Source organism: Macaca fascicularis, chromosome 9 (assembly GCF_037993035.2).
Source record: "Macaca fascicularis isolate 582-1 chromosome 9, T2T-MFA8v1.1".
Taxonomy (NCBI): Eukaryota; Metazoa; Chordata; class Mammalia; order Primates; family Cercopithecidae; genus Macaca; species Macaca fascicularis.
Genome location: NC_088383.1, coordinates 14,808,602 through 14,831,605, shown reverse-complemented (window position 1 = coordinate 14,831,605; position 23,004 = coordinate 14,808,602). Strand labels below are relative to the sequence as shown.

Genomic DNA, 23,004 nt, shown 5'->3' with positions numbered 1-23,004 from the left:
GGAGGACCTTCCAAGCAGAGGGAAGTGCAAAGGCCCTGGGGCTAGCACAAGCCTGAAGACAACAGGGTGCCCAGAGCAGAGTGTAAAAGCCAAGAGGTAGGAAAATTGTGCTGAGCGTAGCCTCCAATCAGCAGGATCAATATCTTTGGAATCTGTTAAAAATGTAAATTATTACACCCTAACCCAAGCTAAGAATCAGAGACCTGGATTGGAAATGGGAGTGGGGGTAACACTCAAGAATATTTTTTTTTTTTTGGAGACTGCATCTCACTCTGTCACCCAGGCTGGAGTGCAGTGGCGTGATCTTGGCTCACTGCAATCTCCGCCTCCTGGGTTCAAGCAGTCCTCCTGCCTCAGCCTCCCAAGTAGCTGGGATTACAAGTGTGTGCCACCACACCCAGCTACTTTTTGTATTTTAGTAAAGATGTGATTTCGCCATGTTGGCCAGGCTGGTCTTGAACTCCTGACCTCAAGTGATCCGCCTGCTTCAGTCTCCCAAGGTGCGGGGATTACAGGTGGGAGCCACTGTGCCCGGCCCAGGAATCTATTTTGACTGGTCTTCCAGGGGATTCTCATGTTAGCTTAGTTGACTTTTCTCTCTCTCTCTCTCTTTCTCTCTCTCCAGTATTTTGCCTAACCATCAATTTCCATAAGTCTAAATGCCCTCCATGAATAGATATCTCCAACTTTTTTATTTTCCATTCAAAGAGAGCTCTTTAAATTTTAACTTTGTACCCAATCCCATCTCAACAAATAAGCCTAGGTCGGCACAGTGGCTCATGCCTGTGATCCCAACACTTTGGGAGGCCAAGACATGAGGATTACTTGAGTTCAAGACCAGCCTGGGCCACATAGCAAGACCCCATCTTTACAAAAAAAATTTAAAATAAAAATTAGCCAGGTGTAGTGGTACATGCCTGTAGCCCCAGCTACTCAGGAGGCTGAGATGGGAGGATCCCTTGAGCCCAGGAGTTAAAGGTTACAGTGAGCTATGATCACACCACTGGACTCCAGCCTGGATGACAGTGTGAGACCCTGTCTCTAAAACAAACAAAAAATTAAATCGCCTATCTTCTTATTTAGTGAAATCAGAATCCTAGAAATTTGATAGCCTGAACCATATTATTCTTTATAACACATTATTTGCTATTATAATTTGGAGTAGGCCTGACTTTTATGGGGTGGCAGGAGAAATCATCGCTTCCCAAGTCATCACTGGGGGCCAGTTTCCTGCCCTGTCCCAGCTCTGAGAAACGGACTTGCCTGTTCTCCCTGGGGCCTGGAGGTACTGGGGCTCTTACTTCCTGCTCTGGCCCATCCTTTCAATACAGTCCTGTTGCTCACTTGAGACATTAGCAGATTCATGTCACTTGTACATAAACCTTCACAATAATCGATGTTACAATAGGAAAAGGAATATTTGCTGAAAATCTTTTCCATTCTTTTTTTTTAAAAGATGAAGTCTCGCTCTGTTGCTCAGGCTGGAGTGCAGTGGCATGAACTCAGCTCACTGCAATCTCCGGCTCAAGAGATTCTCCTGCCTCAGCCTCCTGAGTAGCTGGAATTACAGGCACCCGCCACCATGCCCAGCTAATTTTTGTATTTTTTGTAGAGACACGTTTCACCATGTTGGCCAGGCTGGTCTCAAACTCCTGACCTCAGGTTTAAGGCAGATCCACCTGCCTTGGCTTCCCAAAGTGCTGGGATTACAGGCGTGAGCCAGCGCACCCAGCCTCCATTCAATTTTACAAATATTTCTGCCTTAGCTGCTTTTTGCAGTGAAGCAATGGGCCAATAAATAAATTATAATTATTTGTCCTAGGCACGAGAAGGGACGCAATACCACCTAGTACTCGACCACACCTGAGGGTTAAGGAACACACCTGAGGGTTGAGAACACCAGCTCCGGAATCAGACTGCCTGAGTTTGGTAACTGGCAGTGGCCGGCTTCTTGTCTGTTGGATCTGAGATGGCTTATCACACCTCTCCCTGTGTTTCCATTCCCTCACCTATAAATGCGGTTAACAATAGTGCCCATCTCAGAGGGCAAAGACTGAGTTATTATACGTAAAGCACATAATCAGTACCTGGCATTTGGTAAATGCCAACTGAGTTTTAATCTTTCTTATTTTATTTTGTTTTGTTTTATTTTATTTTATTTTATTTTATTTTATTTTATTTTATTTTATTTTATTTTATTTTATTTTATTTTTGAGACAGAGTCTTGCTCTGTCACCCAGGCTGGAGTGCAGTGGCGTGATCTCGGCTCACTGAAAGCTCCACCTCCTGGGTTCACGCCATTCTCCTGCATCAGCCTCCCGAGTAGCTGGGACTACAGGCGCCTGCCACCATGCCTGGCTAATTTTTTATTTTTGTATTTTTAGTAGAGACAGGGTTTCACCATGTTAGCCACGATGGTCTCAATCTCCTGAACTCGTGATCCGCCTGCCTCGCCTCCCAGAGTGCTGGGATTACAGGCATAAGCCACTGCACCTGGCCAACCTTTCTTATTAATAGGTATTTCTCTTCTCTTTCTTTCTTTCTTTTTTTTTGAGACAGGGTCTCACTGTGTCGCTTAGGCTGGGGTGCAGTGGCGTGATCTCGGCTCACTGCAACCTCTGCCTCCCATGCTCAAGTGATTCTCCTGCCTCAGCCTCCTTAGTAACAGGGATTACAGGCACCTGCCACCATGCCTGGCTAATTTTTGTATTTTTAGTAGAGATGGGGTTTCACCATGTTGGCCAGGCTGGTCTCAAACTCCTGACCTCAGTTGATCCACCCACCTCAACCTCCCAAAGTCCTGGGATTACAGGCATGAGCCACAACTCCTGGCCCTATTCTTATTAGTACATATTTCTGAGTAAATAAACAGAAAAGGCTTGGGAGAGAGCTAGCCAAAGGTACTCGAGTGTACTTAGAATGTTAACCAATATTGCACCATGGTACTCGCTGGAATGCAGGTACTCCCAGGGGCTCCAAGGTACATTAATTAGCTTGTGATGTTTTGATTGACTCTTGTCTGTGTTTCAGAAAGCCTTGCTCTGGGTTTTGGTTGCCATGAGTTGCAGTCTAAATCATGATTCCCAGCCAGGAAAAATAATAAACAACTATCTAATGTAATGAGAACCCAACTAAACTATAAAACTTAGTTATTTCAAAATGACAGAGCTGTTTGTGAAAAAATAACAAAATAAAACACAGCCATTGGATAATTTCTTCCTACACCCCGAGGACGCTGGTTTTAAGTACTTGATCGCAGGCCATGCATGAGAGGAGATAGAATTATTCCTTTTTGATTGAAGTGGTTCAGAATTGGCCTCTAATTGACCTGGGAGTAGGAAGCAAAGAGGATTGGGTATAAAAATATAATGGGGTTCACTTGAAACCAGCCAGGCACTTTAACCTGCCCCAGAGGGGTCTCTCTCCATTTTTAAAACCCGGTTGACGTATGAAAGGAAAAGTTGCCAGTGTTATTCACTAGAAATACAGACAATGGAATGTAAACCTATGTCCATATGGTGCAGGTTAGGAACTGATGGAACGACACAGGAGACTATCAATTCCCAGGTGTCTTCCGCTGTAACTGGCAACTCCATCCACAGTTAATAGTGAATACAAAGTAATTCTGCGGCCATGCTGCCTGCGGCCGCCAGTGTATTTCATGTGTACAGCCTGTGGCAGGCAAGCATGGACAATAAGAGCTCAAGCCTCCGAAGGACGACTCTGGGTTCAAATCTGATCAGCAGAGTCGTCTCAGGCACGTGGCTTCATCTTCTTTTTTGTTATAGAGACAGGTCTGTCACCCAGGCTGGAATGTAGTGGTGTGATCATAGCTCACTGCAGCCTTAAAACTGCTGGACTGAAGCGATCCTCCCACCTCAGCCTGCCAGAAAAAGTGCTGGAATTACAGGTGTGAGCCACCACACCTGGCCCACTTCACCTTTTTAAATCCCAAGTGCCTTGTCTGTAGAAAAGGGATAGAACAGTTTCTACCTCATAGGAATCCCATGATGATTAAATTAACTAAAGTTTGGAAAGCTCTAGCACTGCCTAATACAGAGTACATACTCACCACAATGTGAGCTGTTTATTATTATCAGTTGTGTGGTTTTGGAAACAATATGTGTTGAACCCATAGTCTTCATAAGGCTGGAAATAGATATTATTAGGCTCATTTTATTTTATGTTATAGACAGGGTATTGCTGTGTCACCCAGGTTGGAGTGCAGTGGTGCAATCACAAACTTCTGGGCTCAAGTGATCCTCCCACTGCATCCCCCCAAGTAGCTGAGACTACAGGTGCATGCCACTAAACCCAGCTAATTTTTAAAATTTTTTTGTAGAGACAGGGGTCTTCCTACGTAGCCCAGGCTGGTCTCAAATTCCTAACCTCAAGTGATCCTCCCACCTCGGCCCTCCAAAGAGCTGGGATTACAGGTGTGAGCCATGGTGCCCAGCTCCCAGGCTCATTTTAAAGGTGCGAAACAGCTTCAATAAAAGGCTCATTCAAGGTTACCCTGGAAAAGGAGTCTGAGACTGCCCAGTGGGATTAGCTCCAAGGACACGATTACACAACCCAGCCTCAGGTCCTCCCTTACCTTGTCTCGTGTCCTCAGCTCAGCAGGTACACAAAGGCTTGAGTGAGAGAGACCTTTTCCACCAACAGGGAGACCCTAGCAAAGATCAGAGCTGAACCATCATCTCTTAATTTTCCCCCGTATCCTGGTCAGAGAAGCCGTGACTTCCAATCCTGGAGTTAAGAACCTGGCACTTGTTATTAGTGGAGAAGGCGGAATTTTTGCTCCCTCACTTTGGGCATACACACAAAAAAATCACATTAATTTATTTCTCTAAACCCAATTAAATTTGACTACATCCTCACTCATTGGAATGACAAGAATTTGTGTCCTCTTCCCTCTCTCAGGTCACCTTGGACCTCCAAACAGGGAAGTGGTCTCTTGTCATCAATTTTTTTTTTTTTTTTGAGATGGAGTCTCGCTCTGTCGCTCTGTCACCCAGATTGGAGTACAGCGGCACAGTCTTGGCTCACCACAACCTCCACTTCCTGGGTTCAAGCAATTCTTCTGTCTCAGCCTCCCGAGCAGCTGGGACTACAGGCACACCCCACCACACCCAGCTGACTTTTACATTTTTAGTAGAGACAGTTTTTCACTGTGTTGACCAGGCTGGTCTCAAACTCCTGACCTCAGGTGATCCGTCCACCTCGGCCCCCCAAAGTGCTGGGATTACAGGCATGAGCCACCATGTCCAGCCTCTTGTCATCAGTCTAATAGAGCTGTTACTAAGGTGCTTGGGGCAAAATGACTGCCAGTCCCTTTCGAAGCCAGACTCCAACCCTCTTGACTGAACTCCAGGATCCTTTGCTGTGCCTGGGACACATTTTTAGCTTTTTTTTTTTTCCAAGTTGGAGTCTCTGTCTGTCACCCAGGCTGGAGTGCAATGGCGGATCTCGGCTCACTGCAGCCTCTGCCTCCTGGGTTCAAGCAATTCTCCTGCCTCAACCTGCCAAATAGCTGGGATCACAGACACCTGCCACCACACCCGGCTAATTTTTTGTATTTTTAGTAGAGACAGGGTTTCACCATGTTAACCAGGCTGGTCTTGAACTCCTGGCCTCAGGTGATCCACCCACCTTGGCGTCCCAAAGTGCTGGGATTACAGGTATGAGCCACTGCACCTATGTGTTTAAATTGTAAGGCACATATCTTAGAATCTAGCCCGCAACTCACAGGCCATGCACTGTCCCATCAGGTGGTCTGCCCCTTCTTGAGGCACTCAGCAGGCATAGGGTCTCGTGTTATCTTCCCATCGTGTACGGATGTTCTCTATTGCTTCTTTTGGGAGTGCTATAGCCCTTTTCCATTCCTTCCTACCTCCTCCATTTCCAAACCTCAGAGCACCTCTCCTCTCTTTAAGAGTTCGGTCCTTTCCAAAATAAAGCTCCTTTAGTCTGTGTAAAAGAAACAAGAGTTACCCCACGTGTTCATCTCTCCAAATCCTGCTGACCCACTGAAAGAACAAAAAGAAAAGTATTTCTACTGCTTCCCTCTTCTCCAGCAAGGACAGCAAAACACAAGGCAAAGGCCTGTAAACCAGCCTGCCATGTTTCTCTTTTCAGAAAGACTCTTCGAAAAGTATTAAACTCAAGCTGAAAATGGAAGCACTCTAAATTCTTTGCCACGACTACATGTTAGGGCTGGTCAGCGAACCAACACTTTGCAAAAGATTCTTTGATTCATAGCCACTTATGCCTAGTGTTCCGTTTTTGGAATGCCATGTAACTCAACAATAGGACATAATAACATTTTTCTCTCTTCAAATTCTTGTTCCTTGAATTTTTCTAGGTAATATACATGAATTTCACGCAAATTCAAAAATTTGCAACCTCAGGCATAAACGAGTTAAACCTTTGCAAGTAGCTGCCTGAATTTTCAGTAGTAGAATCTGTTCACTCTTCGGTGAACAGACCATTGTGGAGTTTTGACTGGCAAAGCTTTTTATGTCAATTCCAAGGATAACCACTGGTGAAACAGGGAATCTATTTCTTTTATGTTTTCATTTCCAGGTAACTTAAGTTTCAGTTTTATTTTATTCACCAAGTTTTACCATGACCTATTTCTTTTTTTTTTTTTTTTTTTTTTAACTTCAAGTTCTGAGACATATGTGCAGAACGTGCAGGTTTGTTACATAGGTATACATGTGCCATGGTGGTTTGCTGCACCTATTAACCCACCATCTAGGTTTTAAGCCCCATATGCATTAGGTATTTGTCCTAATGCTCTCCCTCTCCTTGACCACCAGCCCCTGACAGGCCGCAGTGTGTGACATTCCCCTCCCTGTGTCCATGTGTTCTCATTGTTCAACTCCCACTTCTGAGTGAGAACATGCGGTGTTTGGTTTTCTGTTCCTGTGTTAGTTTCCTGAGAGTGATGGCTTCTAGCTTCATCCATGTCCCTGCAAAGGACATGAACTCATTCTTTTTTATGGCTGCATAGTATTCCATGGTGTATATGTGCCACATTTTCCTTATCCAGTCTATCATCAATGGGCATTTGGGTTGGTTCCAAGTCTTTGCTATTATAAATAGTGCTGCAATAAACATATATGTGTATGCATCTTTATAGTAAAATGATTTATAATCCTTTGGGTATATACCCAGTAATGGGATTGCTGGGTCAAACGGGATTTCTGGTTCTAGATCCTTAAGGAATCACCACACTGTCTTCCACAATGGTTGAACTAGTTTACAGCCCCACCAACAGTGTAAAAGCATTCCTATTTCTCCACAGCCTCGCCAGCACCTGTTGTTTCCTGACTTTTTAATGATTGCCATTCTAACTGGTGTGAGATGATATCTCATTGTGGTTTTGATTCGCATTTCTCTAATGACCAGTGATGATGAGTTTTTTTTTCATGTTTCTTGGCCGCACAAATGTCTTCTTTTGAAAAGTGTCTGTTCATATCCTTTGCCCACTTTCCGATGGACTTGTTTCTTTTCTTGTAAATTTGTTTAAGTTCCTTGTAGATTTTGGATATTGGACCTTTGTCAGATGGGTAGATTGCAAAAATGTTCTCCCATTCTGTAGGTTGCCTGTTCAGTCTGATGACAGTTTCTTTTGCTGTGCAGAAGTTCTTTAGTTTAATTAGATCCCATTTCTCAATTTTGACTTTTGTTGCAGTTGCTTTTGGTGTTTTAGTCACCATGACATATTTCTGTTAGTACTTCAAATTCTTCGAATACAGCTTTTCTTCCCTCAATTCTTATTTATTTCCAGTGCAGGCCCCCAAGTACAAAAGGTTTTGGGAGGGGTAAAGAGATCTCGTGCCAGGTACTAGTTCTGGTTGTGGGGATACAGTGAAAACATGGCACGTACACACCATAGAATACTATGCAGCCTTAAAAAAGAATGAGATCATGTCCTTTGCAGGGACATGGATGGAGCTGGAGGCCATTATCCTTAGCAGACTAACACAGGAGGAAACCAAATTATGCATGTTCTCATTTATAAGTGGGAGCTAAACGATGAGAACACATGGACACATAGAGGGGAACAACACACAATGCAGCTTATCACAGGGTGGAGGGTAAGAGGAGGGACAGGATCTGGAAAAATAACTAATGGGTAATACCTCAATGACAAAATAATTTGTACAACAAACCTCCATGACACTAGTTTACCTATGCAACAAACCTGCACGTGTACCCCTGAACTTAAATAAAAGTGAAAAAAAAAAAGTCCCACAGGGATTATTCTTATTCAGCCAGACCCTGTTCTAAGTGCTTTACATATATTAACTTATTTAATCCTCATAACGGCCCTACAAGGTAGGCAATATTATTGTCCCCATTTCATAGATGAATGTTCTCAACTGAGGCACAGACAGGTCAAGAAACTTGCCTAAGCTTGCACAGCTAGTAGGTGGCCCGGGCAAGATTCAAGCCCAGGCAGAATGACCTCAGTCTGTGTCCATCACACAGGGCAGTGAATCCTGATGGTGGCTAAGTGTTAAGAAAAAAATAGAGGATGGTGATACCTTAAGCACCTGGGGGAAAACCACTCCCCATGTGCTGATCACCGAAGGTTATCTAAGAGGCAGCGTTTTTGCTAGAACCTGAAAGACGACCAGGAGCCAGCTACCCAAAGAGTGGGGTAGGGAGCAAGGCCTGGCCTTCCAGACAGGGGAAGCAGGAAATGTGAATAATACGTGATGAAGACAAAGAGGATGTGGCAGGAGCAGTGAGAAGCCACCCGCAGTCGTTAGGCAGAGCAGTGACGTGATCTGAGCTCTTCTCCAGCCTGGGCTGCTGGGTGACGGGTGGATGCGTGACCTGGAACATACAGAGCCCTGGAAGAAGGTTCTGTAGGCAGAGGGTAGGGGCTGACATGGTTTTGGGTGGGGCCGGGTGGCGAAAGATAAGACTGGATGGCCAGGGTGGCCTGATACTCAGGACCTTATAGCCATCAGACAGAATATGGGCTTTTTGTCCCTAAAGCCAGGGAAGCCCTGAACGGATTTGAAACAGAAGTTACGGGATCAGACCTGGGATTTAGGAGAATTGCTCCAGCTGGAGTGGAGAATGCGTCTGAGAGAGATAAGATCAGCACCCATTCACAAGGCTACTAGAGACATCCTGGTGAAAGATGATGTGGCCTGAGCGTGCCTGGGGACAGCAGTTGCTCACTCAGCTCCAGGCACTGTTGGGATAAGGGGCTGCCCTCATGACCTTTCAAGAGGTAGTTATGAGGACAGGCTTCGTGATCTGGTGAACGTGAGGAATGAGAGAAAGGAGGGAGGGAAATCTCTATCCCTGTTTCTGGCTTTGGGGAGGAGGAGGGAGCCTGCTGTTTACTAAGAGTGGGAGCCTAGAGGCAGGATTGGCCAGTGAGGCAAGTTCAGTTCAGGACATACAGAAGATGTAAGTGGCCTAGGCAGAAAGCAGTAGGTGTAGATGTGGATACAATTCAACACTTCTGTAAGGTTGAAAACAAAATATTGGAAGAGAAATATATGTCTGAGTTGGTGGCTCATGCCTATAATCCCAACACTTTGGCCAGGCGGGTGGATCACCTGAGGTGAGGAGTTCAAGACCAGCCTGGCCAACATGGCAAAACCCTGCCTGTACTAAAAAATACTAAAAAATTAGCTGGGCATGGTGGCGGGTGCCTGTAATCCCAGTTACTCAGGAGGCTGAGGCAGAAGAATCGCTTGAACCCAGGAGGGGAGGTTGCAGTGAGACGAGATTGTGCCACTGCACTGCAGCCTGAGTGACAGAGATGGACTCTGTCTCAAAAAAACAAACAAAAAAAAATGTTGTAGGTCTGAACATTTCCTCATTGTCCATTACTAAGTATTGCAGTCAAAACAAATCAGGACTAGAACTAGTCTGCGTGCAAAGAAACAATATTCCCTCTGAGGACCTCAGAACACAAGGAGATGGGCTCCAATTGCATTACCAAAAAATGGGGTTTTGCACTGGAATAAGCCTCACAGACTTTAGAGAGAGGTACCTGAGAATCCCATTCAAACCTGGCTTCAGAGCATCAAGTCTCCAGTCAGCTTGAAATAAGACAGGTAGTTAAGACCAGCCTGGGCAACATGACAAAATCCTGTCTCTACAAAAAATACAAAAATTAGCAGGGCGTGGTGGGGTGTGCCTGTGGTCCCAGTTACTTAGGAGGCTGAGGCAGGAGGATCACTTGAGCCCAGGAGGGGGAGGTTGCAATGAGCCGTGATCACACTACCACACTCCAGCCCGGGTGACAGAGTGAAACTCTGTCTGTATAACAAACAAACAAACACAACACAGGTACTCCTTAACACCAGCGTTCAACTTTTTCTTCAATGCTAACTGTATGCCCAATTCCCTTTCTATTGATTGTGAGGCCTTTTGAACTGATAAAAATTTTTACCAGTGTTGTTTAGAAAACAACACAGGACCTATGACAGTAAAAAGGTAAAATTTTCTGTCAGCTGGAAGATAGGATGGGAGCAATTTCTTTTTATTACAAAGTTTGTAAGTCCTCAGAGCTGACCGGTCTCCTGGAAATGATGTTTCTAGATCTACCAAGTACTAGATCGACCATGGTGGGAGGAAAAGTGGTCTCTCCCCTGAAGAGAGGATGGGTGCAGGTTGGAAATTCTAGAGACGCACGGGTTCTGGAGAAAGATTTTACCCCAGAAACAAGTCGGCTTTTGCTAAGTGGAGGCTCTTGCCAGCATCCCCTTTTATTTTATCACCATGTTTTGACAATTCATGAAGAAAAAAAAAAAAAAAGAATGTGTCTAGGAGCAAATAGAGCTCCTCAAGCAATGAACATTTAGACATATCCTGTGAATTGACTTATTGTTCTGGGTGGGGAATCTTCCCAGAGTTTGTTTCTCTTTTTTTGGAAAGAGAACGTGTCAGCCCGTTTTCCTCCCCCGGGTCTCTCCCAGTGGAAGTCTCCCTCTCCCAGTCATTGTCGCGAAGCCTTGACAATAGCCCCATGCCTCGGTTATCCTGCAGCAACTTCCATTGAAGAGTTGAGGGGAGATTAAAATTCAATACAATTGGACTAGATCGAGGGGTAAGAGCTGCGCCTTCAGCCAAGGGAGCTGCTGTCTCCGGGCTCTCAGGGTAGGAAAGGGCCTCGCGCGTTGGCTTTGGGTGGGTTTTGTGGGGTAACCAGGGGTCCCCCGCTTGGGGACCTCCGTGCTGGGCATCCCGCACGCTTCGGACGCGCGTAGCCTCATCCGGGAGCGAACTTTGTCTCACCTGCGGGTGCCGCGGAGACGGACTGGGAAGCCGAGCCAGCTCTGGGGGCGACTGAGGGCGTCCCCGGCTTTCTACGGGGGCGGGGGCGCGCATTGTTGTCCAGGATCGGGCGGCGCTCGGAGGCCCCGCGGCGGGCAGTGGCCGCGGCGGTGGCGAGCGGTGCCCGCTTTGCACCCGACCTAGCGGCGCGCAGGGGGCTGGCCCGGGGCGCGCGGGGCGCACCATGCGGCGGGCCGGGCGCGGGCGAGGGGCGGGCCGGCGGCGGGGCTCCCTGGCGCCCAGCCAGGCTCGGCGCGAGAGGCGCGAGCGGGCGATGGGCTGACGCCGAGGCCCCGCGGCGGGGGCGGCGGCGGGGACGGGGCGGGGGCGCGCCAGCTGTGGGCGCCAAGGCCGCCTAGTAGGCCAAGGGCCTGCGCCCGGGCGAATGGGACGCCCGATCCGGGGGACCAGCCGCTTCCAGCCTGAAGTTCCTCGGCTCCCTTGGAAGCGCAAAAAATAAAAGGTAATGTGTCTTTGTTTCCCGGTCGCGGTGGCAGGGAGGCGACTGACGGCAGCCCTTCGCCTTCCGTGTTTTCACATTGGGCCAGGGAAAAGGGACGCGCCGCTGCTGCTTTACTGGGGGCCTGGAATCGTTTATTTCGCGTATGTTACAGTTTTTAAATACAAACCCCACGTGGGGCACATACTGTGCGTTCTTCTGCCACCCTCCCCCCGGCGCACACACATACTTTCCTTAGACACCTCAGTCCCACGCTGTCTGAATCTACCCGGGGAGATAGGAAAGGACATGGCTTTAGGCAGAGCTGGGTGGGCTTTTTTTTAAACCATTTTTTGAGAGTGACAGGGGAGCCCTTTCCTTTGGGTGCAGGACAGGGCGTTTCAGACAAGAGTGGCGGGGGCCGGCAGCCGATTGCCGCTGCCCGGGGCTGCTGAGATGGACTGCTTTTTACGTTCCAAATGGCTGCAGCAAGTTTGATGCAGAGAAAACGGACGCTGGGAAGGGGAGGAGAACAGAAGGGAACCCCCTTTAGTACGTGCTCATTTAAAATTGGCTAAGCGCAGTGCTTCTACATTGGAAGCAGCTGCTCAAATGTTGGTGCACGTTGAATTCAGAAAAGATTCCCGGTGCTGCACGGAGAAAGCTGTGTGGGCTGCCTGTGTGTAAGGAGCGACTTGGTGCCTTTTTCTCCAGTATCCTGTTAACAGAGTAAGTGCTCGTAGATTCAGGCGTATTCTGCGAAATTTCCAAGGGATGGCTGTGCTAATAATGGCTCTGGCGGTGGCTTCTTAATAGACATCCTCATTCTGAACGATGCAGCCATGGCAGCCCCCCCGGGAAGTGCAGCTTGCTGAGAAATGAGAACCAATGCCCGCAAAGGACTCCCTGACCCCACCATGAATGGATGCGGCTCTGGCTCCCCTATGAATGGAGCATCCCAATGGAGACGCTGCTACTGCTGTTTCTGGCTTCTTTCAGTTTGAATCCTCACAGATAGCGATGAAAGGGCTTGCTCTGAAAACCTAGATAGGCACATTTCTAAGTCTGAGCCGGTCAGTGGTGACAGCCTGTTCTATTGGGAATACATCTGCCTTGACCTGATTGAGGGTTCAACTGCCAGTACCCCCCTTCCACCTCCACATCCGTAAGTCGTCCTCTTCACCAGCATGACTGATCTGTGGGAAAGCACCGCTCAGACAGCCCGGGACAAACTGCTGACTTCATCCCGGGAAGCCACTGCTGGCCCTAGGGGAAGTCCCTTAGGAACTGGATACAGTAACCTGTCCCTTAGACTTCATGAAACTTCGCTGTGTATGCCATCCTTCAAATGTGCAGCAAAGTGCTTTTGCATGGGGGACAGCAGTTGGGGAGAGGAAGACACATTTCATTGTTTTGTTTTTGGTCTTTAAATTGCATCAAGCCCATTCATAGCATTAAGCCCTATTTCTGTTGAAGTGTGACTTGGACAGGGCCAGAAGACCAAAGCCTGGAATCAACAGAAATCTGGTTTGGTTCTCAAAGTGTTGTCTCTTGCAACCTAGAAGGTTAGGAGATGAGCCAATTTGTACATTGTCTTCTGTTAGATCCATTCTGTTGCAAATGAAGTTTGGGTTTAGTTAGGATACAGCAGGAATGAGGGCCCTGTGGCAAATAGGTTTGAATCCACTTGGTCCCCAGAAGTTAAATAGCTGCAATTAATTAAATTGGAGGCAGTATTTGGACATGCTTTGCAATCAACATTATATTACCCAGCCAGTGAATACAATGTTGCCTCCAGATAAGTTGGAAAGAAGTAATGACTGGTGTATAAAGTTGTGTGGGTAGAAGGAAAAATTAAATTTTATTCTTTCATTAAAGGGGAATTGTTTTAGTAGGAATAAGGATCAGAAAATCTCTCCACCCTCTTTTGTTCTGACCGAGTGTGATCTGCCGCTGCTGTTGCTGTATTGTTTTTGGCATTTGTCTTGAAGTCATTTTATTAATAAGACTTTATATTTATGGCACAGAGTCTCCTTGTAATTTGTAGACATTGTTATCAAGTCCCCTGATAGCCTGGCAGGTGGCTGGTGTCATTAGCATGATCTTGTCATTTGGGGAAACTGAGACCCCCTTGAGGTTCAGTGAGTTGCTGCTTTCATAATCCATGAGAACAGCATCCCAGATGTGCACAGCGCTCGATGTTATTGTCACAGCAAAGTTATAGCCTGAGGTCAAAGGCAAAGACACCCAGTGATTCTTTGCTTGGTTCTGGAACTTGGGGAAAGAGCTCTGTGGAACAGCAGTTATGCAAGAGTTGCCAAGGAGAGAGCTCCTGAGTTAACCTTAAGGAGTGGATGGAAAAAGTGGAATTGGTTTGTGATGTGAAAGAAAGGGATATGGAAGGTTCAGGAGATCTCACATTGAGGGGACTTGCCAGGCTACCTTTGTCTTTAAGTAAGTGTTAGGTGAGACCAGCATCAAAGATCGTTACTGCCTTTACTGCACAAATATATCACCTGGGTTCACATTGTTTATGCTGGTGTGTGTGTGTGTGTGTGTTTGCATCCGCACGTGCGTGCAGCATGCTTGTAGTTCAATTCACGTGTCCAGCAAGCCATATACTTACCCCTCATAAGACTTGCGTTTAGCCTGATGCATCACACTGAATGAAAGGATAATGGGCAATGTACAATCTAAAGCTTTGTACTTAGATATTTTTGCATATTTAAAAAAAAGGAACAGTGTACCTTTTGGAGAATTCCTAGTTCAATATGTCAAAATGAGAAATAGACATACTAACAATTAACCAGCTTATGAAGTTCTTTTAAACTACTCTCCATAGAGTATTAGAATGTCTGAGTCTGGGGTCAGCAGTGACTTCCATTCATATGTCTTATTTTTTGGATAGCACCTGATATGATAACATTTGTGGCAGAATTTCTCTTGTTTGGTTTATTTGTTGTGAAAAATCTCAGCATCTTAGAAGCAATTTCTGGGACCTAATAAGACAGCAATAGAGTAATGATCTTCTAATGATTCTTCAGTCTAAGCCCTAATTCCTCTTGAGCTAAACTATATTCCTCTTGAGCTAAAATGGGAGCTTTCTTACCTTAACAGGATCAGCAGGTAACTCAGGCCCATGTGCCCTCATGACCTCCCAAGGACACTGCATTTTTATCCGTTCACCCACCTTGCCCATTTCTGATTCTGCACTGTCCGCTTCTCTCTGGAAATGCCGTGAAAGGAACAACAACAAAAAAAAAGATGTTGGACATCTCTGAAAAGTTAGGCATTGACTAAGAAAAGGAAGTAAAGGGATCATCGCATCAGTTGTGGAGGGTATGTAGACATCTGGGGTTTTCCTCCAATAGCAAAATCAGAGTCAGAGAATGTTGGAAAAGTGGCTAGTAAAAATCTCATCTTGTGGGGAAAGGCGTGCTGGATTTTATCTTGAGGTGTTCATTCCAGCCGTAATCAGGCTGGAGTACGTCAGTAGTATTTTCCATTGTTTAGTTTTTGTTTTTCCCAGAACATTTCATCTCCAGAGGTGGTACAATAGCCCTTGGAACTTTGGGCTTCGGAGTCATGATTGCACACAAAGGCCAGACGGTTTCACCCCTCTCTTCTGCAAGAAGTTTTCCGAATCAGCATAAATCCAGCTTATCAAAAATTCCCTCCACAGCAGTTTCATTTTAGTTCCCTAAATCCATCAGCTGCCACTCTTTCTGATGTCCCATGGAATCAGCACGTCCTTCTCTTATAAGGAATGATTCAGACACACCCTTACATTGGAAGTAACCAGCTCTACCGCCAGTGGCATTATTCTAAAAATCCCTATCGCTGTTCCTCCTTACTTTTACAGAAGATGATCAGAGCTGGTGCTACTGTTTAGTACACTGCACTAATGCTTATTTGGGGAGCTAATGAGTGTGAGGGTGTGTTCACTTTTTTTTTGTTTGTTTTTTGTTTTTGTTTTGTTTTGAGATGGAGTCTTGCTCTGTCACCCAGGCTGGAGTGCAGTGGTGCGATCTCGGCTCACTGCAACCCCCGCCTCCCTGGTTCAAGCCATTCTCCTGCCTCAGCCTCCTGAGTAGCTGGGATGACAGGCACGTGCCACTATGCCCAGCTAATTTTTGTATTTTTAGTAGAGACAGGATTTCACCATGTTGGCCAGGATGGTCTCGATCTCCTGACCATGTGATCCGCCTGCCTCAGCCTCCCAAAGTGCTGGGATTACAGGCATCAGCCACTGCACCCGGCCTCAGTTCTTAACTATATCAGTGGAAATTGGGCATTTTCTTCCCAAAGATAAACATTTTTCATATTCCACTTGAAGATGGAAATCACTGCTAAGAATAAAAGCCACAATTGTTGGAAAGTAATGGAGGACTATGGGGGATCGGGTTCTGTTCAGTGGCCTTATTAACTACCAAATAATCAAGAAGAAATGAGTGGTAGTCTCAGTTTGAACCAAATGAGTAACCTCCCTACAGATGTACAAGCATAATTAATTCTAAATCAGAGAAGTTGCTCGTAGGCTCTAGCTTCTTAGGAAGGGCGATCTCTATGCTGTGTGGTATTTTCTGGCTTTTTGTTTTAAAGGTGGAGCTCCGGCCATTCAATGATGCAATACAAGAAAAAACTTACTGTCTGTGGTCAAGAGTGTTGGTACATCCATACTCTTTGCCTCAAACTCCGACTTACATTCACATGTTCCTTTTTGCTCCTGCCTTCTCAGCAATTATCTGCCGATCCATGGCTACTGCATACGTTTTGTTTGCATACACTCACTACATTAACCCGCTGCTCGTGTTGAGCACTCCCCGGACCCTGGTTGTATAAGCAAATCGCTAAGTGAATGTATCAGACCACATTTCAACATGGATCTGTTTAGACTTCAGAAACCTGAAAAACCAGCCAAGCATGGTGACACGTGCCTGTGGTCCCAGCTACTCCAGGAGGCTAAAACGGGAGGATTGCTTGAGTCCAGGAATTGAAGGTTGCAGTGAGCTATGATTGCACCATTGCACTCCAGCCTGGGCAACAGAGGGAGACCCTGTCTCTAAAAAATAAAAGGAAAGGATAAAAAGAAAGAAATCTGGAAAACCCCAGTGGTCTAAAGCAGTGTCACTTGTTAAGCCCACCTGTGTCAAAACTTTTCGTAGTCTGTACTGTGGTGTGGCTCCTCTTCCTCAGTTAGCAATACATTACCAACCTTAAAGTCTGGAGTCCTGGTCCTAATGCAGAATCCCAAACCTTTTAATGATATTTTTCACTTCAAATTAGCCAAAACCTCTCCCTGCACATTTGAAGCTATCACTCCACAATTTCCTGTGGGATTAGCCTGTTCTTTGGTGATGCAGCCTTCTTTGCAGAGCTTTTGCCTTTCTTTGTCCTTGCTGTATGGGTAATGCATGGGAAAAAAAGAAAAAACGGCATGTAATGGGGAATTAGATTGATAATGCGTGACAGGGAATGGAAATAATAATCGGCGAGTTGCCGGGCTGTGCCATTCATAACCAGAAACTGCACAATTATGCTCTCGCCACATGCCTGGGAAGAAGTATATAGATGAAGTATATAGATGTGACAAACCCAAACTAGGAAGCCAGACAGTGTGGGTCCTCCAGAGCTAGGCGACATACCTACCAATAGCTGGAGAGTCTAGCTCCGGCTTGCCCATCTCCCTACTCCCACTGGCCAGCCCCTATAAGTATCTGATATTTATTTCTCTGTTGCCCAAAGAGAGAGAGAAGGAGAGAGGGGAGGGTGATGAGGACATGAAGCAGACACTGATGGAGCACAATGGGGAGCAGTGTTCGGCCTTCTCAATCCCCTTTTATTGGGCTGCTTGAGTGTTTTGTAACAGAAGAACTGCAGAGTGACCAGTAGCACAGATGTAGCCTGCAGGTCTTGGCAGGAGGGGAGAACCATGTACAGAAGGCAGTTGTAGCAAGGGCTACTGTTAGCAAGGGCTGCAGCCATGGCTGCAGGGCTGCCCATCACAGTCAATGCCTGGTGCAGTCTACAAACCACATGCATGTGTGATCTGGGGGTTATCCAGCCAATCAAACATTTTAGAGAAATGGTGCTTTAGGAATCAAAGGGAGTATCTAGATCATTTTTGCAAATAAGGAAGAGCTTACAGGCATTGAGGGACCTCGCCCTGGTCTCAGCTGCTGCACCAAGGCTGGAGTCCCTGCCTCCTGACGTGGATCTGCGTGGTGCAACCTGGTATGGCCAACAGAGAGGGGAGGGGGGCGCCATCTTGCCCTGGGTTTGGTCGTCTAACCAGCTCTGCTACTGCTTATGTGGCCTTGGGTGAATTACTGAGTCTCTCTGAACCTTGGTTGCTTTATTTATAACTGACATTCAGAGTGGCAAACTAGTTAATATCTGTGAAGCACCTACTCTCAAAACGTATGGGAGACTCTTTTTTCTGAAGAGATGAGATCTTGCTATGTTTCCCAGGCTGGTCTCGAACTCCTGGTCTCAAACGATCCTCCTGCCTTGGCCTCCCCAAGCCCTGGGATTATAGGCATAAACTACTGCATTTGGCAAGGAGACTTTTCTAGAATAAGAGATTTTGTCTTTGTATTTCCCCCTCTCCAACTTTGCTTAATTATATTACTGGAAGGCTCAATGATGCTAACTTTGCGGGGATGTGATCCCATCAAGGTGCAAGAAGCCAGCTGGCTATGGAAGTGGAGGTGCTGCTCAAATAAGTGGTGCATCCTCACTTATAATACTGAAATGAATTTTATAGACATAAAGTAGTATAAGTGGACAAATGTTAGCTCTGATATTTCGTGTTACCTAGCCTTTCAGAAAGGGTTCTGCAGATAAAGTCATGACCCTAGCCATTCTTACCTTGTTGGGAACAGGGAAGGTTTGTGAAGAATGGCAGGTGGCAGGATGTAATTGAGTCTTCTAGCTGTGAACAGGGATTAGGGTCTATCACTGGGAGCAGATGAGAGAGCCCAGGGGCTCTACTACATCTGAGTCTCCAGGGAGTCCTGGAACATTAAGGTAGAGAAGGTCGGTTGGGGGAGGCGAAGGAAGAAAAGACAGATGACTTTGCCTTTGACCCATTGGATTATATCACCAATTTCTAAGAATTTCTAAAATTCTTTAATTTTCAAAAATGATCATAGAAAGCTTTTATCTTGAACAAATTCTAGAAAAGATGTAAGAATTACCAAGATTATGTCAGTGAATGGCAATTGCATCCTTTTCAGAACAAAAAGGGCAACACGATAATCACTCCATAATGTTCTTTGTCTACTGCCCATTTATTGCCGTTAATTGGGAAGATTTTCAACTCCTATTTATTTGTCATACTCCACCCAAGTCATTAATGCAACAAGTTAATGGCAGAAAGAAGCCTAGATCCTGAGTATACGGGATGCCTTTTGGTGTTTTTGTTTTGTTTTGTTTTGTTTTTCTTTTTCTTTTCCATTGCCTCAACCACTCAACCACTGTGAAAATACTGGGATAGTTTTCCTTGTAGTTCGAGAAGTCAAGGTGTCAATTTGCATAATGTTCATCAAAAAAATTTTAAGCATTTAATAACCTTCTAAATGTTAAATAAAGTCAGAATGAGAGATCATCTGTCTTCTGGAGACTGATTAAACAGGCACACACAGACAGCAGAAGAAAAACATTAAGCAAATGTGCAAACAGGGAGAGTATTTATAGAACATTATATCTGCATCCAAGACTAGGATATATTTTCGGTGAGCCCTAAGGGACAGCTTATGGCCGTCTTTTGCCTAGACAGGGTGGAGTGTGTCTGTCATTTGATGGAGAAATTATAAGCTGGTATTTGTTTGTGGTTCCTTCCTTACTTTATTGTGGAAAATATGGCTTTTGTCATCCACAACAATTTAGTTCATTTACCTTCCTGTTCCTAAAGTTGTAAACTAGTCGATAGAGATTCTGTACCATACAGAGATCTGCAACTTCCAAGTGGGAAAGATATCCAAATACTCAGAGAATACAAGAATACTATCCAAAAACACAGTGATTTGTTTCTTGGTTTTTTGTTTTGTTTTGTTTTGGTTTGGTTTTTGTTTGAGACAAAGTCTTGCTCTGTCACCCAGGATGGAGTGCAGGGGTGCAATCTCAACTCCCCACAACCTTCTCCTCCCAGGTTCAAGCAATTCTCCTGCCTTAGCCTCCTGAGTAGCTGGGATTACGGCTGCACACTACTACACCCAGCTAATTTTTTTGTATTTTTAGTAAAGATGGGGTTTCACTATGTTGGCCAGGCTGGTCTTGAACTCCTGACCTCAGGTTATCCGCCTGCCTCAGCCTCCCAAAGTGCTAGGATTACAGCCGTGAGCCACCACGCCTGGCCAGTGCTAGTTTCTTAAGCAGCTAGATCCTCCTTTGCTTCTTGCCAGTGAAACTGACCATGCTCCTAGAGAACTGACAAAACTCAACTAAAATAGTCCATAAACTGGCTGGGTGCAGTGGCTTATGCCTGTAATCCCAGCACTTTAGGCGACCGAGGCAAGAGGATCACTTGAGGTCAGGAGTTCGAGACCAGCCTGGCCAACACGGCAAAACCCCGTGTTTTATTTTCTCTACAAAAAATTAAAAAATTAGCCATTGTGGTGGCGTTCACCCATAGTCCCAGCTACTCAGGAGACTGAGGTGGGAGGATCGCTTGAGCCCAGAAGGCAGAGGTTGCCATGAGCCGTGATAGAGTGATAGAGCCACTGCACTCCAGCCTGGGTGACAGTGAGAGTATGTCTCCAAAAAAAAAAAGAGTCTATAAACTGTAAGTTTTATACTGTGGCTTTTGGTTTTGTGTTGGATGTAGATAAAAGTCAGTATGCGAGTGTTCATTTGTAGGAGAGATGGGGTGGAGGAACTCAAGCACTGTGGCTTGCCCTGCTGGCTGGGCAGTGAGGATGAAGAGAGCACATGGCATCTGCCCTGTGCCTTCCCAGCAGACCTTTCCTGAAGGAGCCTGTCCGTCCATCTGGCTTTGAAATGGCTGATTCTGGGTTTGGCTACTTACCAGTGTTCCCTAAATACTATTCCCCAAAGCAGCCTCACTGGGTAGGATTCCAGAGCTTACAAATGCTTTGCTGTTTCCCTTTGTGATTACTGGTCCCACCTGTGGTTTTCTCATTACTCCTCTTCCTCTTCCTCCAAGGCTCAGACCTCATTGTCCCGTGATGTGACTCACCATGCCTGCCTCGAGCTTCCTCTTTCTACGTTGCTAGGAGTCAGCTCTTCTGCAGCTAATCTTTCCAATCAAATTTCTCCAATGCCTCGGTCCATACGTTGTCTTCCCACATTCTTTTAGGGTGAGGTGCTGACTGCCATTGTCACAGTTTAGGGGCTTTCTTTCCTGAGTCATTATAAAATCATCACAGCTTATCCTTTGTCTAGCTTCCTATACCCCTGACCACATCCATAGCCCCCACCTCTGCGCCCTGCATTCTTTGTAGACCACAGTCCTTAGCGTGGAAGAAAAAGCCCGTCACAATCTAGAGGTTTCTTGTTTCTTAAACATCTTTTCTTATGTTAACCATCACACACACACACACACACACACACACACACACACACACACACACACACACACCCTTGCCTCTCCCCAAGCATATTTGACCTCATCTGGACTTCAGCCTTTGCAATTGCTCCCTTCACATTACCATTCGCCTCCCATCCCTTTCCTGCCTGGGACACACCTACTCATTCTTTACTTGGAGCCTCCAGCGTTCCCTGCTTCTGTTCCTCCAAGCAGCGCCAAGTTCCCCTCCTCTATTCTCCGGAAGCATCCATGCTGGAAGGCAGTTGCAGTTTGATCCTATGGACAGTAGTGACCTGTTCACATGCCTCCCACTGTCGCTTTTTAGGGGTAGGACCGTATCTTCTTTATCGTTGACTGCACAGCACCCAGCGTTATCCCTGGCATTTGGTGGTGCTCAGAAATGTAACTGAGGAACTCATTGTCATGTTGTGATTCCTCCTTTCTTGACTTGTCTGCACAGATCTCTAGGGACTATTTCTTGCTGCAGCCCAGGGCCCCTACCTGCAGTCAGTTTTTCTCTCTGCTAGGCAGCTCTGCTTTGTCTCTCTGCCTGTTTCTATGTCAAAGGGGAAGAGAATAAGGATAGAACTCTCTTTCTCTCTCTCTCTCTGGCCCATTCTCGCTCTTCACTCAGACTGAAATACAATGGTACAATCAAAGCTCACTGCAGCCTCGAACTCCTGAGTTCAAGTGATCCTCCCACCTTGGCCTCCCCAGTACCTGGAACTACAAGCATGCACCACCATGCCCAGCTAATTTAAGAGATGGGGGTCTCACTAGATTGCCTTGGCTGCTCTTGAACTCTGACCTCAAGCGATCCTCCCACTTCAGCCTCTCAAAGCTCTGGGATTACAGGTGTGAGCCATCATATACCCAGCCCTCTTTTTTTTTTTTAGTATAAAAATGCTACCCTGCAAACCCCAGCTGGCAAATGGCAGAAAGTATCTGAGTGCCACAAGTTCATCCATTCATTCATTCAGTCATTCAACACATACCTATTGGTATGCCTTGTACATTCCAGGAATGCAGTGAGAAAAACCAATCAAATCTTGCCCTGGGGAGCTTGCATTCGAAGAGGAAGGGGCAGACAGTCTACATGATCAATAATTAAGTGACAGAGGATGCTAGAAGCTGGCAGTTGCTACAAAGAAAAACAAAGCAGAGGAAGGGTAGTGTGATAAGTTGCTCTTTTAAACGCAGGGGTCTTGTAGACCTTAGGAATGGTGATCATTGAGCAAAGACTGAAATACGTGAGGAGGTGAGCCAGGTGGGTGTCTGGAGGTGGTGAGTGTTCCAAGCAGAGGGCAGAGTTCTTCAAAGGCACTGTGGCAGCAGTGTGGCAGGGAACAGGAGAGGTTGCACCCAGGAGAGGTCGCAGAGCCGTGTGGTGCAGAGTGAGGACTGGTGGGAGTCACACGGGCCTTTAAGGCTCTACCCTGGGGGGCAGTGTGGAGCTGGGGAGCCCCTGGTCCCACGGAGGCCATGCAGAAATGGTTTGGGTGCCATGTGGGTGAGATTACAAGGTGGGCAGAGTTAGAAGCACATTTGCAAGAATCCAGACAAGTGATGATGATGATGGTGGTGATGAAAAGCATTCAGGTTCTGGATATTTTGAAGACAGAAACAACAGGATTTTCTGGGGGTTCGAATGTGGGATATGTGATAAAGAGAAGAGTCCGGGATTTGGGGCCAAAAGAGC

At 46.2% G+C, this 23,004-nt stretch overlaps 1 protein-coding gene across 27 annotated transcripts in view; it reads left to right on the top strand.

Annotated features, from left to right (window-relative positions):
• Positions 1-23,004, top strand: part of FRMD4A (FERM domain containing 4A) — a 693,055-nt gene that overhangs the window by 434,485 nt on the left and 235,566 nt on the right. For 3 of the 27 annotated variants that reach the window (XM_074001082.1, XM_074001080.1, XM_015455581.3), the window contains exon 1: positions 10,977-11,139. The exons of 20 other annotated variants lie outside the window; for them this stretch is intronic. The gene's annotated coding sequence lies outside the window, so the exon portion shown is untranslated. Of the gene's footprint in view, positions 1-10,976; positions 11,140-11,574; positions 11,780-23,004 lie in introns of those variants that run through there. 4 more of the 27 variants (XM_074001078.1, XM_015455580.3, XM_074001077.1 and 1 more) reach the window with 2 other exon arrangements.